Here is a 24795-nt window from a genome sequence, read left to right on the forward strand (position 1 = left end):
ATAGGGGGATCCACGTAAGCCACACCACCCAGACTCACCCTGATATCTAGTTCCCAGAGATGTTGGGTTGGTGGTTTCCCTGGTTGTTGGCTGATCCCAAGCCTTAATATCACAGCTACTGCATAATGATTGATTTTCAAAGGAAAAATCTTTTTGTTTCCACATTGAATTTCTAGGGCCCTTGCGGTTGCACGCAATAAGCTGACCAACACAAGTGAGATACTGTTTTTATCAGAAGGTTGGGAATGCTGGGTTGGCAGGACTTTTGTCTATCCCCACATATTCTGATACTTTCCCTCACAGACGTATGAGGAAAATCAATGATTTTACTCAAAGTTTGAACTTTGCAGGGCGTTCTGGAATAGGAAAAGTAATTGCATTCACACAAGCTACACCACTTCGAAGTCAACTCGTATTTATTTTTCCAAACCTTCTTGGGTTGGTAGGTTTCTAACCCCAGGCACAAGTACTGCAATACCTACATCCACAAAATGGTTGAATTTCAAAGGAAAACTCTTTTCCTCTTGTTGGGATTTTGGGACTTTCCTTTTGCAGGCTAGGCCCACCCACACAAGTGGGTTTCTCTTTTATCAGGAGAAGTGTGGGAATGCAGACAAGTAGCAAATTTGTTATTTATTGTTTAAAAAAAAACATTTTTGACTTCCAAATGCAAGTCATTGTGCATTTTGTAAAACTCCCTCAGAATTACTTGATAATATGGATACCCTAAAATACAGGATGGTATGAGTAACCCCTATTCCTAACTTCAAATTCTTGGGCATATTTAAAAAACCTTTCCTTCATACCTATTTTTAATTCAGGAGATTTTACTTTATGAATTGATGGAAGATCGAAAAAGAATGAAAAATCATTCTAAGCTGCAGCTCAATTGATGGCTTTGTGTATTATGTGTAATAAGCAGACTCAGGAATCCACAAAACCTGGGCATCCCCAACATGTGGAAAAAAAGGACCCACAATTTGCCTTGTTACCTTTTGTGGAATAAAGTTATGGAAAGTTGATATCACTTATAGCTTTCTGATTGGTGCACTGAAAGTATGAGTGTGAGGTGTGTGTTAAAAAACTGAGAAAACATTGGAATGTGAATTCTACCTTGAGCGCCATAAAGTTATCCTCATTTTGCACAGTAGGAGGATCATCTATTTATTGCTGTTACCTGGGCCACAACATCCATTTTTTGCTGCTATAAGGGTCTGAATGCAGGCAAAATCAGCCATAGGAAAAAGTTCAAATCAGGTGTCTGGAGATGCTCTAAAAACAGCCCTTAACCTGCAGACAACTGGGGAAATGATAGAGTGACAGACTGACAAGTCTAGCCCTTGCTGTTACATAATGGTTCTCTGCATGCATCAGCCTAGACTTCACATAACACTTTTTTTCGAGCCTGAGGTGTTACTCTGAGCTCCAACCAAGCACCGACTGGGTGGAAAGGAAAACAAAAACCTAAATGAGTGTATCTTCAAATGAAATATTTATATGCACATCTAGTCATTGGAGGAAGGCTAACTGAAAGTTACAAATCAAACCCAAAAGCAAAATAAGTACTACAGCAAGTGAGCAGTAACACTGTCTGAATACATATGAGGCTCTAGAGACTACCCTAGGGCTTGTGTGGCATGAAGGAGCATGCTCTTTGTTTGCTACTACCTACCATGAGGCCAAGAGGGTGTCATGACATCTGGTGAGCTCTAATGAAGTTAGCTCGAATAGTAATGTCTAATAAGATGACAGGCCTGATTACAGGGCTTCAAGGCTGTCTTAAAATAACAACAGAGGAGTGTGGGTATCCTCCTGATGCCAAGTACTGTCACTGTGATTTTCTTTGATTCCTGGAACTCCAGAGTTACTGTAGGACCCTTTAAACCCTATGCTGGAAGAGTTGTCACCAGAGCTGGTACTGAAGGAGGAAACAATGTTTATTGTATCGAGAGGAATGCACCAGTGCTCCTAGGCACCAATTTTCTGTTCAGCCTGTAAAAAGATACGCATAGCTATTATTTCAACTGACTGAATAAATGGTATTGGCGTTTTGTTTTAGGCAAGTGGATTACTTCCTGTCAGTAAGAGACTGTGCATGTATGTCTCTGCATGGCGTGTGCCCCAATCAAGGTATGATCTTACATGGAACATAGCCTGCCCCATGCCAAAGTAACAAACAATTCACATTCCTATAACAAAAATGGAATCAAGGTGAAAGGAAACAAACCAAATAAGCTAATTCATGCAACCATTCAATTTACTGGGGACAAGAGTAGGCCTCCCGTGTTGGTAGTCCCTGACCAGTTCTTGTAATATCTTACCCCCATGAGTCATTGGGATGATACCCATTGTCAAAATAGAGAGCAGATACAGGTGCAAGTAAAGAAGATAAACCATGGCAACATGCTTCACTCACCCCCTTATAAAGGTTATTTTTCCATCCGTCTGGCCTTCTCAGAACCTGTTGCTAAAATGCCCATGTTTACTTGGCTGGAGGAGCTGCCCAATTTGCTGACATCTGTCCAACTAGTGCATACCCCAAATGATGACGAGTAGGCGTGGTTAGGTATGCATCGGGTCCTGTTTTACAGAGTATGTGATCTGGTGAATTCTGTGATTCATTCACTGTACTGGGGAGCCCTTTATTTAGTAATTCCTGCATGTATGGCTCTGTTTGCCTCATTGCTGCTAACAGCCATATGGTGGTTGGTTAACTATAGTGACAGAGCAGGAGCTTCATGAACACATGACGAAGCCATTGCCACTATGCAGATTGTGAGGTTGTAATTTGCCAAGTGAAGGGATGAACGTATCTGAAGTCTGCCTAGGCAAGAAAGTTCTTTTGGGATAAAGCTAACTGATTGTATGCAGAGACAGAACACTCCACGGAGGAACGTGCTTACCACCTCCAAGGATCCTAGCCTGGTGAATCTTGTTTGAAAGGGTTCCCCCTCCCGGAGTTGACAAATAGTAGGACTGGTTAGTTTCCCCTTGGAACAGCTTAATCCACCACTTCTTTAAAGGTCAAAGTGGCCCAAATGCATTTACAACATGGCACTTTAGACAGAGAACAGTAAGTGGGTAGGCTTACTGTAGGGAAAAAAACAGGCAAGGCAGTCCTCAACTTATAGTGGGTAAATTCCTACCTCTTGTTCAATTTGCATGTGAACTATAGGCCTAGAGATGCTGGAGGAGAAGCTTGAACGGCCAGCTGATTGGTCGCTTCACCAAAGATGAACAGAGAAGGTAAATTACCGTCAATGTAGACAGGTCTTGCACCCTTCAGAGTTTGGCAATGTTTCTTATTGTTCAATAAAGATGCAGGACCAGATGGGAAGACTGAGGATCCGGAAGTTATGATAGCCTGGAATGCTAGGTGTAAGAAGAACTTTGAGACCAAGATTTTAGGATTTAATTTAGAATCTTGCGGACAGTCTACTCCTATACACAAAACCCTCTGTCTGCCTGCCTCATTTACAGTCAGGCGGACCATACTTTTTCCATCCACGGAGCCCCAGTTGGCTATGTTGATGGAAAGTTTCCTCTGACAACCCGACAGAGTAAGTTCCCACAGAGGAAGGGCATTTCACTGCCTTTTTAGACAGTGAGGGTCAGAAAAAAACAAATAATGATCCTCACACCCTGCGAGAAAACTCCCAGTGTAAGGGTGTCATTCTTTTTTTGCATTTCAGAGAAGTACTCCCGCTTTGGGGGATTGTTTTTGAAAAACAAAAACTTTGTAAAAGTTTGGTGGATGGCTATCAACTATCAGAACTGACGGCATTGGTGCACCAAACGTTTTGTACATTGAAGGAAACAATCATAATGGTGGTTCCTTTCAAAGTATAGAGATGACTGCTCAGACAACGGTGTTCTCTAAAGTTGAAGGGAATGTCTTCTGCCACCCTGATGGGCAGAGTACCATCCACCTAATCCTAAATCACCCCCTTAATTGCACTAGCCTATATCCTGTAAGAGTGGAGACATCATTTTAACCTTTTGATTCCCTAATGTATTTCCCTTGGGTTTGCATCATGGACCTATTTGTGCACTCCTGCCCACAAAGTTATGGTCTTTGGTATACAGTACATGTGGCAGCAAGGACTGGGGGAGAGGGAGATTATGATGTAGACCCTGGAATGATCAAATCCAGATGGAAGCACTAGACATATATATGGCACAGGAGTGTAGAAATCATGATCGCTGTTTGTAGCTGAACCTGTGAGCCCTTGAGACCCATAAAATAATAGTCCACAGATCCTTTGTATTTGATGCAATCCAAAGCTTAAAAACAACATATCACCTGTAAGGGTAAGATATTCCCCTTGTGAGAGCTGACTAGAGGGGCATCTGATGCTAAATAGGGGTGCAGCGACACTGTTATTACGCGTTCTCCTCTGGCCTATGCCTATCTAGATGGGGCCTGTAATGGGGAGAGGAGACTACGTCCATAACATGAACTTTGAGGTGCTGAACAGTCCAAGCAGGAGCATGCTGCCTTGAGTTGTATGAGTGTGGCTCACCACCACTTCATGTGCAGCAGAATTGACCTGTGAAACAACAGGGTGACGAGGCAGAGACAGGCATGAACAGTGTGCCCGGACAGAGGCGGAGGCCGATTGAGCCAAGTGCTTTATGAAACAGCAGAAAAACCTCCCAGAGCGATATACCTCTGGATTAAGTGATGCTTGGATGAGGGATTCACATCCATGTTGGGATTCAAGATTAACTTGAGGATGGGAGTCTCTTGAGGGCACCCATGAATGAAGGGTGAGCTTCTCCTGCCCCGCACTACACCCAGGCTCCACAGAATCGATAATTCCAGTGAAGGGTGGAGACCTGCCGCCATGCCCTGGCGAATCAACATACATTTGGCATTGTCCAATTACTGAGGTAGACAAGAGAAGTAAAAGATAATAAATATGTACATTTGATAACCTGAATATACTTGCTTTCTATATCAGCATCAATTGTATTGAACTCAGTTTTGACATGTATGCCCTATGTGCTGATCGAACCCAACATTCAGACACAACTTGAAAGTTAGAGCCCAAAAGAAAGGCTGAATACATTGCCCTGAATTCAGACAGGAAAGGCTTTTTAGACTCTGCTGCTGATAAAATGCTTGCACAGAATCCTGGGTGTGAGTTGATTCAGCAAACACACTTGGAATTCCTGCTATATGGGATTGCCTACCTCCTTGATGTCTCATAGTGCTGCACATTCAACATGGTCAAGGATAAACAAAAGAATCCAAATAAACCAAGCAAGATTCTATAATGCACAGCTGTGCACATTGGAAGAGTGATCCACTGCGGCAAAGCCTAACCCCCAGACCTCATGGCAGCTATCAGAGACTTTTTATTGGCATTGGTACATGAAATTGGCATCATATGTTTTGTGAACCTGATCTTCAGAAAGAACCAAAGTGAGTGAGAATGCAGTAGACACCATTACTACAATCACTAAAATCTAAGAAACTGCACAGGTATTATAAACCAAGGTTGAAGACCTGGAAGGGAGATGCTGCTACAATAACCAATGTTTGTTGGTTTTAAAGGACCGTCCATAGATTTGTTCTTGGAGAAGTGAGTACTGGAACACTGGCACCCTAAAGGTCTATAAAATAATTTTCTGTTAGTTTGCACAGAGCCTGGCCCACCTGCCGAAACCAGGAGCACATCAACATGCTGCGATTGCTCCCTTTATGAGCTTTCAGGATCAGGACATAATACTGTAACATTGAAGAACAAGTGTTGAGGCCCATTGCAACCAAAACTTTTACAGATTACACCCAGGCAGCGCATTATAAACCAAAATGCTTTAAGACAGTGAAACATAGACTCACCAAAAATGAGCTTAAATGAATGCTCTTTTGGGGCGTGACCTAACTGCCAATCATGGTGCCCACCATCTGAAACTGTTCTGTGTGGCCACTAATCATCCAACTCCATCCTTCTACACATCGGTGAGGAGGCATCACCATTCTGTATGTAATGGTCCCCATTGGCTCTTGTGGTGCAGTGGGCACGCCAGGACGACGCTGGCTGTCACCACTATTGATATAATGGGTGCAGTGGCCTTGCGGGCTCTAGGAGGAGGTCGCGAGGTGTGGTCTGACATAGACGGAGTAGCCTGAGGTGTGGCAGGCCCTTGCCATTGAGATGCTCTGGGATTACCCCCCTTTCTCCTCACCTTAGTGGTAGCGCCTCTTCCTTATCGCCCGGGCTCACTGCCGCTTTAACAATCTTACCCCAGCCCGGGCACTCTTGGCCGCTGTAGTGTCATGCTTGACACTTTCTAGTGTCTCAGCAGACGCTTAGTTGGTCAGCCACTCCCTTGTGAGAGTGGACACACAGGCGGCACCCCACACCCATCCATCACAGGGGACATGAGTGACGTGGTCCTGTTAATAAAAGGCCCCAGGTGCAGGCCCTCGAGGCCAGTTAACCAATTATACCCATTGTGTCTGTGTTGTGATTCTTCTGGCATGTGGGCCCAGGGCCCACAACATTACCGCCTCCTCTCTTCCTGTGTCAGAGGGGATGTGCATCGATGGAGCATTGGCCAGCGGCACATCATACAGCGGTAAGCCGGCCCTGGGGTGATCTTTACAGTGGAGAACTTAGGCGGCAGGCCTCCAAGATTTTGCCCGCCTCTAACATACATATGGCTCCCTCCTGGGTCAAGGAGGCCCATCTGCTTTCGATCTTGGGATTTGCTGGTGCTCCTCAGGCCATAACTACTGTTTGTGTTGAGCCTCGAGCCCGCCATGGCCCTATTGTCCTCTGCAGAGCATTGCTGTAATGAACGGTAATGGGGGCTATAAACCTCTGGGAGCCCAGTGATACGGAGTGTAGAATTCCTGACTTGGATGGCCAGGAGCTCCTTGGGTCCCACAATTGACCTCACTGAAAGGTGTCTTTGCCACTAACAGCTCTAAGTGTCCTTGATTGTTGTTAACAAGGGCACCCCCTTTCTGTTGGGGACAATACTCTGGACATACCTATGCCAGTTGCCCGGCTGTAGTGATACACCTGGATTTTGTGACCTTCGCTGGTTCCCTCCTTTGCTGCAGTGTCTGACTTCCTCAGGAGATTGCTGGTGGGGTGTACATCTGTTGCGGAGACTGCCAAACTAGTTTATGGTGCTGTTTGCGACAGTGTACTCCCCTCCATCTGTATCTATGCGCTCTTCTTTCCGCCTCCTGGGCACTGCCTAGCAACAGGCCCCATGTAGCTGCATACACCTAAGCACCTGAATCCTGACTGCTCCTGTCACTCCCTGCACCGGATCGCGGTGTCCTGTGCTGCGCAAGTGGAATTGTTGTGTCCCGGTCCGCTCTCCACATTATGGATAAAAGATAAGGCTTCACCCAGCTCCAAGGCACTCTAGACAAATATACCCAACCTGGGGAGCCTCATCGCTCGCTGGGGCATGTAGTCATGACAATCCAATTCCCGACAACGCTGCCCTCCTGGCGGCCATTATACACAAGACATCTTGCCGCCAAAATTGGTGCTGTGGCTACGGATGTTAATCTACTCCACCAAGACCTATAGAACTCAGTTGAATGGGTTAATGAATTTGAAACTAGAGTCTTTGAGGTCGAAAATTCCATAACATTCTTACTGCAGACTGTGACCAAACGTACTGCAGTAACTAGGGAGTTGGTGGCCAGGGTCGAAGACGCAGAGGGCAGGGCACGTTGCAACAAGCTACTCTTCATTGTCTTCCCTGGGGGGTTTGAGGGTCCCTTGATGGAAAATTACTTGGATCAGTGGTTTAGTCTGATGATGCCCTCAGAGGCCCTCTCCTATTGCTTTGTGGTTGAGCGTGCTCACAGGGCTTTGGTACCATGCCCCCCTCCGGGAGCTAGGCCCAGACCGGTCATTGAAAAGCTCCTCAGTTATGTGGATAGACACCATCCTCAAACATGCCCAGCTCCAATACAAGATTGTGGATCAATTCAATACTATTTTGATCTTCCTGGGTTACACAAGGATGGTCCAGCGAAAATGTCACTCCTTACTGGCGATTAAGCAACATCTCCAAGAACTCAATATTCACTACATGCTCCTATATCTAGCAAAGCTGAAAGTCCTGTATCAATCCCAGACATTTTTCTTCGAAACACCTGAGGAAGTATTCCAAAGGACAGAAGAGAGTATCCACGTGAAGCCTCACACTCTTCAGCAAATAGAGTCTGATTCATCCTTGTGAGATAGATGTAACTGACTGTTGAACACTCCAGTGAAACGCCGCAATAGATCTTGTTCCACAAGGAGGAACCCCTGGTAAGCTGAAGACAGTCCAACCACTGCTGGCGGATCCCCTGTCTCTCCATCGTCGTCCACAGTACACTCCAATTAACATTGATGGAAACCCATGTCCCCTGTGGTGCCTCCTTCGAGCCTCAATGCGCTCCTTATTGTGTGTGGCCATAAGACATTTGGAGTGGTCGTTTGATTTCCGCAATTGTTTTCATTTTTTCATGTTGGGTATGGGGAGCCATTGGGTCAGGCCTGGCAGGGCTCCATGTTGAGGCCTATTAAAGGTCTGCCTCATGACAGATGCTTTCTGTTCTCAAAGTATGGGAGGGCTGGTAGGCTCGTTGATATTGATCTTCTTGCCTTTATTTTATTGTTCCTGTTATTTTAGATTTCTTATTGTGCCATACGCCTGCCGTGCTCATGTTTTCACACACACCTCACCTGTTGACACTACCGCCCTCCTACTTTATGGGTGACTCGTCACCGGATGGTCCAATGGGCCACCTGCACGCGGTATCATGGAATGTGAACGTCCTCCTCGATAATGTTGAACGGAGGTGGTTTTAAAGCATGCTAGGAGGGTGGGTGCAGATGCTCTCCTCCTCCAGGAGACTCACCTACTTGTTAATAAGGTCCCATGCCTGGCTGGCTTTGGATCCAACCAGGCCTTTTATTCTGGGTTCACAAGGGGATCCAGGGGCACAGGTGTTTTGATCAAAAACTCTGTTCCATTTTAACACACTAAGACGTGGACAGATTGACTGGGTCGATACATTGCAGTTACAGGAACATTATTTGGGGAATGCCCTCTCCCCCCTTGGTCAGTCCCTTTTGGAACTACTGACTGGCTCATGGCGAGAACTCACTAAGGGGCTTAGAGTGCTGGGTGGAGAATGGAACGGTGTTGGGAACCCTGCTGTGGATCAGTGGCATCCACATGGGATGCCCCTTGAGTCTGGAAAAACAACAATTGATGGACAGAATGCAGAACAATGTCATACATTCACCCCAGTACAGAGATCTGGGCCTAAATCCATCGTTTTTTTGCTCACCATGCCATTCCAGTTTGAACCCAGCCATATGCAAATCAGTCTTGACCCTGTGCCCCATGGGAACAGTCCAGCCCGAACTGCCAAGCCAGGTCCTTCCTGGACTGGAAACAAGCATCCTAGGACCGGTTTCGGGCTTTCAGCCCTCGTCAGCCAGGATAGCTTGATTCCAGTGGCATGGAGAGCAAGGGACTCACGTCTGAGCATACCCTTCCCACTCGGGGTGACAAATGCAAAAACAACAATTGATGGACAGAATGCAGAACAATGTCATACATTCACCCCAGTACAGAGATCTGGGCCTAAATCCATCGTTTTTTTGCTCACCATGCCATTCCAGTTTGAACCCAGCCATATGCAAATCAGTCTTGACCCTGTGCCCCATGGGAACAGTCCAGCCCGAACTGCCAAGCCAGGTCCTCCCTGGACTGGAAACAAGCATCCTAGGACCGGTTTCGGGCTTTCAGCCCTCGTCAGCCAGGATAGCTTGATTCCAGTGGCATGGAGAGCAAGGGACTCACGTCTGAGCATACCCTTCCCACTCGGGGTGACAAATGCAAAAACAACAATTGATGGACAGAATGCAGAACAATGTCATACATTCACCCCAGTACAGAGATCTGGGCCTAAATCCATCGTTTTTTTGCTCACCATGCCATTCCAGTTTGAACCCAGCCATATGCAAATCAGTCTTGACCCTGTGCCCCATGGGAACAGTCCAGCCCGAACTGCCAAGCCAGGTCCTCCCTAGACTGGAAACAAGCATCCTAGGACCGGTTTCGGGCTTTCAGCCCTCGTCAGCCAGGATAGCTTGATTCCAGTGGCATGGAGAGCAAGGGACTCACGTCTGAGCATACCCTTCCCACTCGGGGTGACAAATGCAAAAACAACAATTGATGGACAGAATGCAGAACAATGTCATACATTCACCCCAGTACAGAGATCTGGGCCTAAATCCATCGTTTTTTTGCTCACCATGCCATTCCAGTTTGAACCCAGCCATATGCAAATCAGTCTTGACCCTGTGCCCCATGGGAACAGTCCAGCCCGAACTGCCAAGCCAGGTCCTCCCTGGACTGGAAACAAGCATCCTAGGACCGGTTTCGGGCTTTCAGCCCTCGTCAGCCAGGATAGCTTGATTCCAGTGGCATGGAGAGCAAGGGACTCACGTCTGAGCATACCCTTCCCACTCGGGGTGACAAATGCAAAAACAACAATTGATGGACAGAATGCAGAACAATGTCATACATTCACCCCAGTACAGAGATCTGGGCCTAAATCCATCGTTTCGGATTTTACCCAGATCTCTTGACTGGGGGAGAATGTATGCATTGTCAGCATTCCGTCCATCATTTGTTTGTTGTAACGCTTTTCGCCCTAAGTGGGATGGGTATTCCCAGACGTGGGACCCGTGCTCACTGCGCCACTGGAGTCAAGCTATCCTGGCTGATGACGGCTGATAGCCAGAAACCGGTCCTAGGATGCTTGATTCCGGTCCAGGGAAGACATGGCTTGTCAGTTCGGGCTGGACTGTTCCCATGAGGCACAGGGTCAAGACTGATTTGCATATGGCCATGTCTAAACTGGGGTGGTGTAGTGGGCAAAAGAACGATGGATTTAACCCAGATCTCTTGACTGGGGGAGAATGTATGCATTGTCAGCATTCCGTCCATCATTTGTTTGTTGTAACGCTTTTCGCCCTAAGTGGGATGGTTATTCCCAGACGTGGGACCCGTGCTCACTGCGCCACTGGAGTCAAGCTATCCTGGCTGATGACGGCTGATAGCCAGAAACCGGTCCTAGGATGCTTGATTCCGGTCCAGGGAAGACATGGCTTGTCAGTTCGGGCTGGACTGTTCCCATGAGGCACAGGGTCAAGACTGATTTGCATATGGCCATGTCTAAACTGGGGTGGTGTAGTGGGCAAAAGAACGATGGATTTAACCCAGATCTCTTGACTGGGGGAGAATGTATGCATTGTCAGCATTCCGTCCATCATTTGTTTGTTGTAACCCTTGAGTCTGGGACAACACTTTTATCGCCCTATAACTCAGTGCTGTGTCTGGCTGACGTGTGGCGGGTCACTACACAACTGTGGGGAACAATACATTCTATTCAGCCTCCCATGGCTTTTTCCCTGCTTAGATTACTTTTTTATCTCACAGTCCTACCTGCATAGGTTTTTGACATCTCGGTGATGGCAAAGGGGACTCTCCGATCACTTCCTGGTCACTGTGCGGCTTCGAGTAGGCCGCCAGCACCGGGTCCTCTGCTGGCGTCTTTCACCGTGGCACCTACAGAATCCAAAATATCGTTTGCACATGGACCGCTCAATTGAGGAGTATTTTTTATACATAATTTTGCATCTGCAATGTCTCTGGCGATGCTCTGGGAAGCTCTGGAACCCACATTGTGGGGGTTGAGATTAGTTATTGCACAGGGGAGCGCCAGTGTAAGATGCGTTACTTGATAGATTTTGAGAACCAGATGGCTGTGCTGGATGAGCAGGGCCTTCGGGCTGATGGACAGATGGCACGTTAGCAACTAGGTCTCCTACAGCAACAATACCAGCAGATCATGCTGGATGAGGCTAAACAGTCTTGACAGGCAGCTCAGAGTCGACAAATCAAGCAGGAGGCTACATAGACGATGTCAGAGTGTTCCCCTAGTCCAAGACCCATCTGGCACGCTACTTACTGACCCCCAGGAGATAGCGTGCAGCTTTGCTGTTCACTTCAAGGGTATCTATGCTCATACAGAAGTCTTATCCCAGGAGCAAATAGTGGATTTTGTTAAGGCCCTTCCCCTTAAGACTCTCTCTTTGGCTGCTTGTGATCTGCTGGACGATGCCCTCACTGAGGAGGAGCTCTAGTCGGCCCTGGTCTCATTGAGCCCTGGGAAGGCCCGGGGCCTAATGGGTTCCCAAGTGAGTTCTTTAAAGTTTTTATGCCCAAGCTTTGGGAACACATGCTAGAGGTGGTTCACTCTGAGGTACATACCGCTCCCTTGCTAACTGATTGGTGCCATGCAGAGATTGTAGTTTTTTTCCATACTTGGACAACCAGCCGATGAGCACTCCTCATACCATCCGATCTCATTATTAAATCTCGAGGTAAAAATTGAGGCGAAGGCACTTGCGAACAGACTAGTCCATTTGATCCCTGACTTGGTACATCCTGACCAAGCAGGATGAATGCCTCGCCGCCCCACTCATCATAATATTCGATGGCTGCACAACACACTAGTGCTCGCCAACAGGTTGGGGGGACCGGCAGTGATCCTCTTGGCTGATAATGACAAAACCTTCAATTCCGTGAGCTGGGAATATTTATTCATTTTCATTCAAAGCCTTAATTTGTGACCCCAGTTTCTTTCCTATCTTAAATTACTGTCCTCTCTGCTGTTCCTCATGCCATGGAACCTTTGGCGGTGTGGGTGAAAATGGATGCTCAGGTGCAGGACTTCAAATGGGGAGAGGGTCGTTCAGATGGATTTTCATTATACGCTGATTACGTCCTTTTGTTCCTCACCTCCCCGGGCGAATCGGGCCTGTGTTTTGCAGATTCTCTATATAGTTAGGGATACTTCAGGACGCCACATAAATAGATCTAAGTCCACGGTGTTCCCGGCTCGTGCTTGTTCTCAAGATTTAGGCTGGGCATCTAGCTTGCGGGTGGCACTGATCAGGTATAAATATCTGGGCGTTTTTTGTCCCCTGATATGACTCAGACGTGGTCATGCAATTTGGATTGGCGGGTTTGATGTCCAGGTTTGGTTCGCCTTGCCTTTGTCCCTGACTGGTCGGTCTGCCATTTTTAAAATGGTTGTCCTTGCCCCGGTTCCTTTATCAATTAAGAGCTTCCCATATGATATTCCACGACAGTGTTTCTGTAGAGTGAATTCCATCCTCACTGCTTTCCTTTGGGAGGGGGAGCCCCTGGTATTGCCCTTAGAAAATGTTTCAAGTCCACATACTGAGGGGGAATCGCTTCAGCGGATATTGAATCATATTATCGCCCCTCCCAACTTTTGATTATTAACAACTGATGCTATGACATCCAAGGTGTCCCCGCTTATGCATCTAAAAAGTGAAATAAGCAGTCTCTCCTACTTACACAGCGGCTCAGTGTTTCTTAATTTTTGGTGCTCTTCCCTCCCTAGATAGGATGGTGGGGTGGAAAAATAGGTGCCAAGGCATACATGGTATGCCTTAGTCCATCTGAAGGACTCACTGAATTGAGTGCCTCTTATGTTTAACTAACTGGATAAATACAGTGGCCTCTCAGTCTTGTGGTCCAAGCTGTGATTGTTTCCTCTGGATCTGATAAAACCTAAAACTGCGACTGGTCTATCGGAACTGGACTCCATGGTAAAACTGTGGCCTGAAATATCTGATCAGAGAGAGTATGTTGGGTTAAACGTGGGTCAAGTGTTACATGGAATTAGCAGGTCACTACAGTAATGATCTAAAAGGGAGAGTATGCACTGTAAGTTCATGTCTCCTGGCTATTACTGGTGAAGAGATGAGTGGCGACACACTGGTTTCAGGAAATGCGTCTGGATGTTGACTCTTAGCACACAGATAATAGAGAATGGGCTATTGTAAAGGAAGCCCACGTGCATAGGGTTACCACCTGATGGGAAAGTTGATGATGTCTTAAGGAACTGGAAAGATATGCTTTAAATGGCACTCAGCAGGAAGGATGAGAGTGATCAAGTCTTATTTATTTATAAAGCACAAGCATTCATCCAGAGGATATCATGGCATGAAAGGAGAGCAAAACATAAATGCAGAGTTCATCGGGGGGAGCTAGTAACGGATCAAGCTTTGGGGAACAAATGCGTTTTCAGTTTTTTCCTAAATACCAGGTAGCTATCAAGCGGAAGTTCATTCCAGAGTGTCGCCACGAGATGGGAAAAGGAGCGACCCCCTACTCTAGACTTCCTGATCCGTTTAGTCTGTGCCAGTACCTGGAATCGCGATCTCAAGTTCCTCGCGGGTGCATAGAATTTGACTCTATCTTGGAGGATCTTTGGGCCCAAATGATGTAGGGCCTTGTAGGTATGGCTCAGCAATTTGAAATTGGCTCTTTGTCTCTTTGGGAACCAATGTAGTGCCCTCAGACATTCCGATGCTGAGCTGTACTTGCTTTTGTTACATACCAATTTGGCGGCCGCGTTCTGTACAAGCTGCAATCGTGAGAATAGATAGTCCGCCATGCCAACAAATAGAGCATTTCCATAGTCCAGCCTGCTTATAAGCAAGGCTTGGACAATGGTTCTCCTACATTCTATGGGAATCCACTGAAAGAGTCTTCTTAACACTTTTAGAGTTGCAAAGCTTTTCCCACATAGAGCATGTATATGATCTTGCATGGTAAGAGCACTATCAACAAGAATGCCCACATGTTTTGCAACTTGTTTGGGTGCGGGGGCATTGCCCATTAATGCCGGCCACCAAGTTGTGTCACACTCTAGGTGTGCCCTTCCAAAAAGTAGAATCTCCGATTTGTCAGCATTAAATTTCAGACAATAATCGGACATCCAAACTGACATTTCTGAAAGACAGCTCGTAAGTCTGTTCCTTGTATCTTCATATCCATCAAGGGCAAACATCAATTGGGTATCGTCTGCATAAGAGCAGATGCTGGTGCCCCATTTTTCGCCTATTTTAGCTAGAGAAGACACGTATACATTAAAAAGTGTAGGGCTCATGGGAGGCTCCCTACGGTACTCCAAACTTTATTGAGTTTGGGTTTGAGAAAAAAGTACCCAACTGTACAGTCTAAGTTCGGTTACTCAAAAAGGAGCAGAGCCACTGGAGGTCTTTGAATTGTATGCCCTTACCATGCAGGAATTTTAACAGACAATGATGCAAGACGGTATCAACAAGTCTAACAGGATCAAGGCAGCAGCTCTTCCTTGGTCAACCACAGACCTGATGTTATCTAGCACCGCCAGGAGAGTGGTTTCAGTGCTATTATTGGCTCTAAAGCGAGTTTGAGTGACGCCCAGTAGCTCATTCATCTCGAGGTAGTCTGTTAGTTGTTTGTTTACCAGCTTCTCCATCACTTTGGATAGGTATGGGAGCTGGGATATAGGACGGTAGTTTGCTGGGTTTTGGACATTAGTTCCAGCTTTTTTTAGAAGGGGAATTACCATGGCTTTTTTCCATACCTCAGGAAATGTTGCGAATGTTGGAATCCAGCGATTGATTAAATATTTGTGTAACATAAGGACAGATGATTGGTGCAGTCTAGGAAAAGATAAAATGAGGGCAAGGGTCTAGTGGGGACCCGTCTAGTGGGGACCCAGATTTAACTTCGGCCATTGCTTTCGCTTCCTCCTCTTCAGTAAAATTTCTGAAGTTGCTAAGATGGACCTGAGCATCAGGATATGGATCTAGGATTTCCCAGTTTATGTCATCTGGAAGATGCTTGTCTCCGAAAGAGGAATAGTTAGTTATCTGTGCCTACTATATGAGATATTGAGTTTAAATAGACTATTGTGACATTCTGTCAACAGTGGAATGCTCAATGTCCTTTAAGGGGGTTCCTAATTCAAAACAGTGTTTAAAAGTTTTTTTGCATGCCTACTATGTATCATGCGACCCAAATTTAATTAAACCTACTTACATTTACAAAGTTAAAAATATATATATATTGCTTGGCTAGTTACAAAACCACACATCGGGCACTGCACATCAGCATAATGTGTTCCTAGACATGGGAAGCTCACTCCTGGTAGACAGCACGATCAGCCCCACTGCGGTCCTGAGATTACTCCGTGCCCTATGACTGTCATTACACTTAAAAGAACTGAAGGTAATAATAACAATATTCGCATAGTGGTAGATAAACTCAAACGTGAGGTCACTTTCTCAGAAAACTGCCACCAGTTCATCACCGTTTTATTGTTTAATTAACCTTAAAATCATTCAAATAGAACAAAATCAGCTACAACAGTGTGAGCATTAATATTGGCAGGAATATGTTGACTTAAAGACAAAATATAAAAAAGTGGTTACTTTAATATCATTAAAAGGAAAAAAAATTATAAAAGGTAAGCAGGCATTTTTCTAAAAATATGGCAAACACAGGCTCTAGATCACAACCTACACTTATTCATGCAGCCTAGCGATATATAATCTACTCTAGTCTACGGCCCTTATTACGAGTTTAAGTGTTATTTATTACACCTGATAAATAACGATACCACGGGGTACATTATTAATCAGGTGGAATATATAACACCCATTGCGAGTTGGTGGGGAATAACATGGGGTTTTTGGTGTTTAAAGTGCCAAATTAAGCATGATACAGTAATTTTCGTATGCTTTTGAAGGTTGAGGAATTTAACACATCTAATAATTATCAGATGCGTTAAATACCTAACAACTCGTAATTCCGACCGTGAGTAAACACACGGTCGGAAAAAACTACCAAAACTCATAATCAGGGCCTTACTGTCCGTCCTACCAACCATTTGCAAGTAGGTTGCATAATCCCCACTAATGATCACACCAAACTCCTATTAATTTAATCTATCAAAAAGGAGCAGGAGCAAATGCATGGAATAATTTCCAAAAAGCACAAGACTACTCCCAGTAACCAACCATAATTAATATCCTATGGACTACCCACTAACCTTGGCGTGCTATTAATGTTAAACCTTTTCAGCACTTCGTCAGGGGTAGGGTTTTATATATCCAATTACAATACCTCAGGTATCAGACTGCAGTTGCAAAACCTTAACATAAAAATCAATAGAAACTTTGAAAAACAATGGTTTGAGATATTTCAGACGAACTTCCTCAATCCTTGAACACTTTACAACAAAACAACAACACTTTTAACAATAGGTGTTGCTGCAGCCTATCCAGGGCAGTAGCTAAATAAGTATTTCCATTGAAATCTCTCTTGCACTGATTGAGGTTTCCTTTGTGGGCTAAGGAATGCACCATGGGCCTCATTCGTGAGGGCAGAATGCAGCACTCATACAAAAAGGAAAAACGTGGAGAAGTAAAGATATTTCTTCTCGTTGTGCCTCCCTTACGCCTCCCTTGGGGTATTAAAGAGCGACTCCTAAACTAAAACAAACCTAAAATGTCTGGCCTGTATGTTTTTTTAATTAATTACTTTCTGCAAACATATTGAATATGCAAAACACATTTGGCAAAACTATAAACACATATATTATAATTATAGGCAAAACCAATAGGCCTAGACGTAATGTGCCCATGCATGTAACCAGAGGCAGTCATAAAATGATTTTTATATGTGCTGCATGCACAGGTGCAATTTATCCCTTTAAAGCCTGCCCTCTTGACTTTCCAAGTGATGTCAAATAAAGTAGAAAAAATTGATTGCTTTCTGTACAGAATGTTAAGAAGGTATTTAGAGTTGACGATGTCATACAGCATGATGATTGAGTACTTTTAATTTGTAAAATGGCCCCATATGCATTCCAATGGAAGCATTTCCTGGGAGGCAGAATTATACATCATATAGCCAATAGCATGAGGTGAGAAAGCAACATTCTTCTGGGTGCCACCAAAGCCACTTTATATATATTTTAAAGACTTGGTAACAATACCTCAGGCAGACAGTTGTGCTATCAACCCAGACCTAAAAAAGAGTGGCCATTGAAGTGCTTTCCTTTTCATGTGATTTGCTCATGTGATCAGGCAAAATGCCATCACTCATAATGCAGAAGAAACATTGTTTGAAGTGGGCTGATCCACATACCTTTATGTTCATTGTTCGCACAGAACACAGTCACACTGAAAAGTGGCTGAGGAAAAGGAACATATAAGCAACTGTATTTTAGTGAGCTTAGTTAATTTTATTTCGAGGGCGTACTCAAGACACGAATCTGTGTTGTCTTTGGCTACATGATATAACTTTTCCAGTGATTACAAAAGTGACAACATTTTCCCACTGGTGTTCAATTTTAAAACATTTTACTGGCTTCTCTGCAGTGAGCAAGATGTTTTCCAGAATGAACTGCTCTTAGCTTTCTTTTAGGTGAACTGCGAAAAGGAGGAAAGGTACATGTCAAATAATAAAGACACAAACAGGAGACTATTCACGTATTTGCTTTACATACAGAATGTTGTGTTATGTTATGTATATTCGTAAAGCACACTATCACCTGCAAGGGTATTGTGACTGAGCAGGTGTGTGTACCTAGCCCTACCGATGGTAGGTTGATTAATTGAAAAGATAGGTCTTCAGATTCTTACAGAATTCTAGAAGAGAGGAGGAGGCTCTCATGTGAAGGTAGTTTCCACTCTTTAAGAGCAATGCAAAAGAATGCCTATCCTCCTAATCTGGTTCTGTGTGTATGTGGGTGAGATGTGTGCGCATAGAATTACTTCGGAGCATAGGTGCGTGGTTGGTTGGTGAAAGGTGATGTGACCATTCAAGTAGGTATGGTCTGAGTTGTGTTGTGTCTTGCATGTGTGTATGAGGAGTTTGAATTGAGTACGTTTATGAACCAGGAGCCATTGTAGTTCCCTGTGGTGAGATGTGAGTTCTGTGTAGGAAGTTGAGGAGGAGTCTGTCTGATGAGTTTTGGATGGTTTGTAGTCTTGTAGTGAGTTGCCTGGTAATCCCGGCATAGAGGTTGCTCCCATAGTCCAACTTACTGGTAATAGGGCTTGAGTGACAGTTTTGCTGGTGTTGCTAAGCAGCCATTTGAAGATCTCCCTCAGCATTTTCAAGGTGTGGCAGCCAAGTGCAGAGATGACACTACCATATGCGGTCATGTTCAGTTTGCTGTCAATGATTGTTCCAAGCTTCCTGGTGTGGGTTCTGGGTGTGGGTTTGAATAAGGCTGGCCACCAGTTTGGAGCCCCATGGTGAGGTCTCTTTATTGATTTTATATTTTCATTATACACAATTCCTTCATGCAAGCAGTATCGGACTTTGGTTTATATCATGGATATGGTACACGTATGTATTTATGTACCAATTTCAGTATCTAGACAGCAGAAATATGATAAAGTACAGATTCTTGAGTGTGAACACAACTCACGTCCATTAATCAAGTGAGAGAGGAAAGAGGGAACATAGAAGCAGGCCAATCATTATGACCATATAGTTCTAGTCATCTTGTACATCAAAAACGTTATTGTACGTGTATCACTGTTTGGCTTTACATGTATTAGTATACAGACAAGGTGATAACATCGGTATTTGTAGATGGCCAGGTGGTGTCCATAGAATAGTTAGCGAAGGCAAACAATAAAGAGAGAACTACATGAACTAACAATATGAACAAATAAACATGTTGAACAGATGCTCAGCCCATAGTGTTCTACCGTTTTCAGGTATAAATTCTTGTGTTGCTCTTATCACCAGTGGTTACCAGTTACCCCTTCACTCCTGAGGTGTGCGCTAGTACACATTACACCTTACGTATTCTGTCAGCCAAAAGTGTCGTGGCATACCCACTACCTGACTTGCGAGCGTGTTAGCTGTTCACAGAGTGTGTATCAGTGGAATCCCCATTTGCAATGTCTGCACCGAGCTGCAAACCAGTATAAAGAGCGTCCCAGCTTGCTGCAATGGGAGTTCTGCGCAGTCCCAGAGTTTCTTCACACCTAATGGCGAGGCTTTCCGCTTTGGCCCATGCGAGCATTGAGCCTTGCCAGGCAACTATATTGGGAGGGTCTGGTGATTTCCATTTTTTAGTGATCAGCCTTTTGGCTACTATTGGCCCTAGGTCTAGAAATCTGGAAGTGACATTCGTGCTGGGTGTCCTGTGGAATTTGTGTAGCAGGTAAGTTGGCCAATCGAAAGATAGCCTGTGACCAGTACAGATGTGTAATACTTCAGCCACTTCACTCCAGTATGCGCCACCCGGGTACAGCTCCAAAGCATGTGTACTAATTCAGTTCCATTTTCAGCACACCTCGGACACTCTGCATCCACGCGATTGAAATACTGGTTGATTTTAGCAGGTGTAAGGTATGCCCTGTTGACTACATCAAGCTGTATTTGCCGGAAGCGTACATGGTGAGGACTTCTTAATGAAGATCACAACTTCTGTCTTGTTGTTGAGCTTGAGACGGTTAGCTTTCATCCAGTGAGCAACTTCGGTCATGTAGGCGGTGAACTTGTTTCTTTTATTGTGTGTCTTGTCCAATGTGGATAGCATAAGTTCCATGTCGCCTGCATATAAGAGGATGTTGACGTGTGCACAGATTATATTGGCCAGAGGTATTAAATGCATTGAAGTGGGTAGGGTTGAGCGATGAGCCTTGAGGCACTCCGCAGCTGAGTTTGCAGGCTTACAAGGAGTAGGGTGCCAGGCTGACAGCTTGTATTCTAACCGTTAAGACGTAGCTGATCCAGAGGAGAACGGGGCCTTCGATGCCGCTCTTGTGCAGGTGCCTGATGTGGATGGGATGTGAGACTGTGTCAAATGTTTAGTGTGCATAGTATTTATGTCATTTTGGTCTATGAAATGTACAATATACTATATTTTTATATACTCTTGTGTGGTGTATCTTTTGTGGTGTATTCATTCTGTTTCTTTGTGAGTGTGTTGTGCAAATGCTTTACAACATTGCCTCATATGATAAGCCTGACTGCTCTGCACCAAGCTACCACAGTTTATCTCTGGTGTGTAATTTACTTGCCCTGACTAGAGTGGTGGGTTCTGCCTGACTTAGGTACATACCCTAGCCAACCAGAAACACAATTTCCAACAGTGGCTTTTTGCCAGCCTGAGTTCCTCAGTGTACCAATGGCTTTTGCCATTGGGTTGTGCTTAAGGGTAGCCAGTGTGTCTGCACATATGGTGATCCAGCTTTTGAGGTTTTTGATGGCTTTCAGCAAGTCGCTGGTGTGCCTGGGCTGATACTTATAGAAATTGGAAGCCCACTCGCCTTCTGAGATACTTTTCTAGCTTTGGTAGGCAGTTCCGTGGTGGTGGTAGGTCTGCGATGATGCAGGAGGGTATGTTGAAAATTATGATGGTTTGGTCTGTCCAGGTTATAGTTTCTGGTTGATAGACTCTAATGTTGCTGATTGAGGAGAAAATTGGATCCAATAGGTGTTCAGTAGCGTGGGTGGGTTTGGTAACGTGCTGGGTGAGGCCAAGGTTTCCGAGGTTTTCTGGAAGGCTCCGTAGAGTTTGGGTTGATGCGGTCTTTTATGTGAATGTTAAGGTGTCAGAGGAGGATGAAGGTGCTGGCGTTGAGGACAGGTGGGTCGAAGTCTGCACTGTTGGTGGCAAAATTGGTGTGGGCTGCTGGTAGTCTGTTTTCAGGAATATGGCTGTGATGGTATCTTGAACGTGAAGTGGTCTGTGTAGCTGGTTGTGGTGTCCAAGTAGGTAGTGCAGCTGATGTTATCTTTGAATATGATGGTGACTCCACCTCTCGGCTAGTGCTGATGGTCCTGCCTAACTATCTTGTAGCTGGTGGGGATGGTTGTAGCAATGTTCGGTGCTCAGGTTGGGTTTAGCCATATTTCCGTGAGAAAGAGCAGGTCTGGAGCATGGTCGTGCAATAGGTCCCATATCTCCATGGGGTGTTTGGTGAGCAAGCATGTGTTGAGAAGCATGCGTGCAAATGTGGCATGCTGTATGGGTGGGGTTTGGCCTCTGTAACTATGAGCAGGTGGCTGGTTTGTGCAAGTGTGAGCAAGTGGTGTGCTGGGTGCTGTTGGGTGGGAGTGGTGGGTGTAGGTTGTTGGAGAGTGCATAATAAGTGCAGGAGTCATTTGTGAAAACTCCATTTGCGTTGAGTAGTGCTGTGTGGCAGCAGTGCGGTGAGCGGCAGCTGGAGTAAAGAGCATGGAGGAGAACAGCAAGGTATTGGTGCGCTGAGGGAGAACCAGAATTTCTGCCACTGGGCGTGGCCAGTTGCAGACAGGCACAAATGGGCATACCTTTGGCGGGCCATCGGCACACCTGCTGTGTGCGTCTGCGCTGCAGCCAATATTAAATAGGTCGTAGGAGGAGGAAGGAGCCCAGGGTGCCATGGGTGGGAACCAGTGAAGTCACTTTCTGTGCAGATGGATAATGGGAGATCTAATAATGTCACTTCCAGTGATGTCACTTCCTGTGCAGATGGATGATGTAGAATCCAGTGTATTCAATTCCTGTGCAGAGGGCAATGGGAAATCAACTCCTCCTGCTTGGCGGCTTCTTCTAAAGGTCCTGTCGAAATTTTGCATTATGCCAGGATAATTTGTGTCATTGGTACAATTTCATATTACATGAATTATATGAAATGCCAGAAATTACAGCAGTGCCAAATTGTGCACACTTTTTCTCTCCAGGGGACTGGTTCGAGCCGAAAGTCTCTCACAGAAGACAAGCTTGAGCAGAACATGTTTAACAGGAAACATTGTATCCACAGACCAGTCCTCTTACGGGTATCTTAAGTGGTTTTTGAATGTGAGAACACTTGATGCAGATGGATTTCATTGATAAAACCTTTTTTCTTAATCAGCAAAATCTCAGAATTCGCGTCTGTGACATTTTCTGCTGAATTGCCTTTGCTGTTCCTCTCCTTCTGGTGATTTTACGAAAGATAATATTTTTCTTCAATGTATGGTCTTGTTTCAATGAATTAATGAAGGAATACAACTTTCAAGCCTTCCAATAAAATATCTCCCACAAAACTGTTCAAGACTCACTGGCTGTCTCCTGTAAACACAGCAAAAGAACAAGCTCCACATTCAATGGTTACACATCCCTCATTGTCCCTAGTGGGTTTTAATGCTCTATTGAAACATACAAATATTATTTGTTTTTGGCATGTCTGAGAGATTTAAACCCTGTAATTTGGTCACTCTGCAAATTCTTGAATTAGAATATACACATATGCGAACAGGATACATTGACATAAAGGCATACTGTAAAGTGCAGGTGTAAAGTAATGAGCCTGAAATGACACAGTCTGGGTCAATAACACCAAAGTACAGTCCATAATTGAGCACAATTTGTGCCTGTTATTGGTTGAGAATCTACCTGGTAGGACCTGACCGTGTAAATCACTTTCGTTAGCAGAAGTAAAACATAAAAAATAGATGCAATTACCAGTTCAATATGTTTTTCGCTATTTTTGGCTCTTTCTATAAATCGGAAGCAAAAACAATGGCGGTGTCCAGCAACGGATCGTTCTTGTGCCCTATTTCCTGGTGGGTCTAAATGAAGCCAAATGGAGTCATAAATTCCTACTTGGCTCATAGCTTCAGATATAAAGGCTTGTTTATTGCTGATTCCAAAGCGCCCTCGCTTCCCTATTCACGCGCCCAGCTCTGCATCTCAATGGACTGCACGGAAACCAGCCAAATATTGACAAAGTCAAAGGACGTCTCAGGGAGAACTTCCAGCTCAGACCGGAATCCGAAAGTATAAAACAGTGTTTTGTTATAATCCAGATTTGAAGCCGGTCCACAATGACTAGCCAAGAGTCGCGCCAAGACAAGCATAATAGACTATGATTTCAAACTGTCCATGAAATAGATCTGGGATGGAGACATAAGTTCAGAGTGGCATGCCGAGAGGGCAGCGTTACTGATGTTATCCTTCATAAGTAACAAATTACTAATTTCTTGAAAGGTAAGAAATGATTATTCTGTGGCTTTTGAATTATATTTAACTCCAGCTCCTGCAATCCCCTGGAGTTTGGGAATGAAGAGGGGTACCATCCTGCTTTTGCGGTGCGCCTCTTTTTCTGCGGTGTGGTGGAGATAATTATCACGAGGAAATAGAATTGTGCAAATCTATGGCATTTAAAAGAAATGAGTGTTTGCACTGTTGGCGCTGCCTGCCGCCATATTGTAACATCATAGTGGTGTGTGATTTTTTTTTTTAGCAATCTTAGTCTTGCAGATTTCTAACTATTGGCCTATGATAGCTCGCAGAATGTCCCACTTTTGTTGGCCTCTGCGTTTGGCCAGATTTATAGTGTGTTAGTGGACGCTGGTTTCTCGTGTTGTGTGCAAGTGCATTAACTGATTAGCTTTACCTTGTGAGTACTCTTACCTCCATGTCCCATGGGTAATTTCCAAGAGTTTGATATCAGAGTGTCTACTTTGCTTAGTTTTTTCTCATGGGTGCTCTGAAACTGCGTCATCTCAGTAACATCCATCATGGGGCAGATTTATGAGCCCCTTGCGCCACTTTTGCGTCACTTTTAACATGGGAAAAGTGACGCAAAAGTGGCGCAAGGGGCTCATAAATCTGCCCCCATATGTTTTCGGTGCGAGTGCATATCTGGTTTAACTTCCCCCTCACAAGAGACAACACAAATAACACTTGCGTTAAAAACTGCACTGCAAAAGTCCAGATTTTCCCTAGGAGGCGCTCCTCGCGCCTAATTACGAGTCCCTCGTGTGCTTGTCATTGCTTTTGCAAGAAGTACGGGTTTTTGGAAGGAAAAAGCTATAATTTGCAATTTCTAAGTGAATCACTAGTAGGGATTCAGAGCCCAGGTAAATAAGGTAGGT

General features: G+C 44.9%; 1 protein-coding gene across 15 annotated transcripts in view; it reads left to right on the forward strand.

Annotated features, from left to right (window-relative positions):
• The window catches only part of ANK2 (ankyrin 2), a 1556458-nt gene that overhangs the window by 1214153 nt on the left and 317510 nt on the right, over positions 1–24795 (forward strand). The gene's annotated exons all lie outside the window — the stretch shown is intronic.

This window comes from Triturus cristatus, chromosome 2_2 (assembly GCF_964204655.1).
Source record: "Triturus cristatus chromosome 2_2, aTriCri1.1, whole genome shotgun sequence".
NCBI classification, from domain to species: domain Eukaryota; kingdom Metazoa; phylum Chordata; class Amphibia; order Caudata; family Salamandridae; genus Triturus; species Triturus cristatus.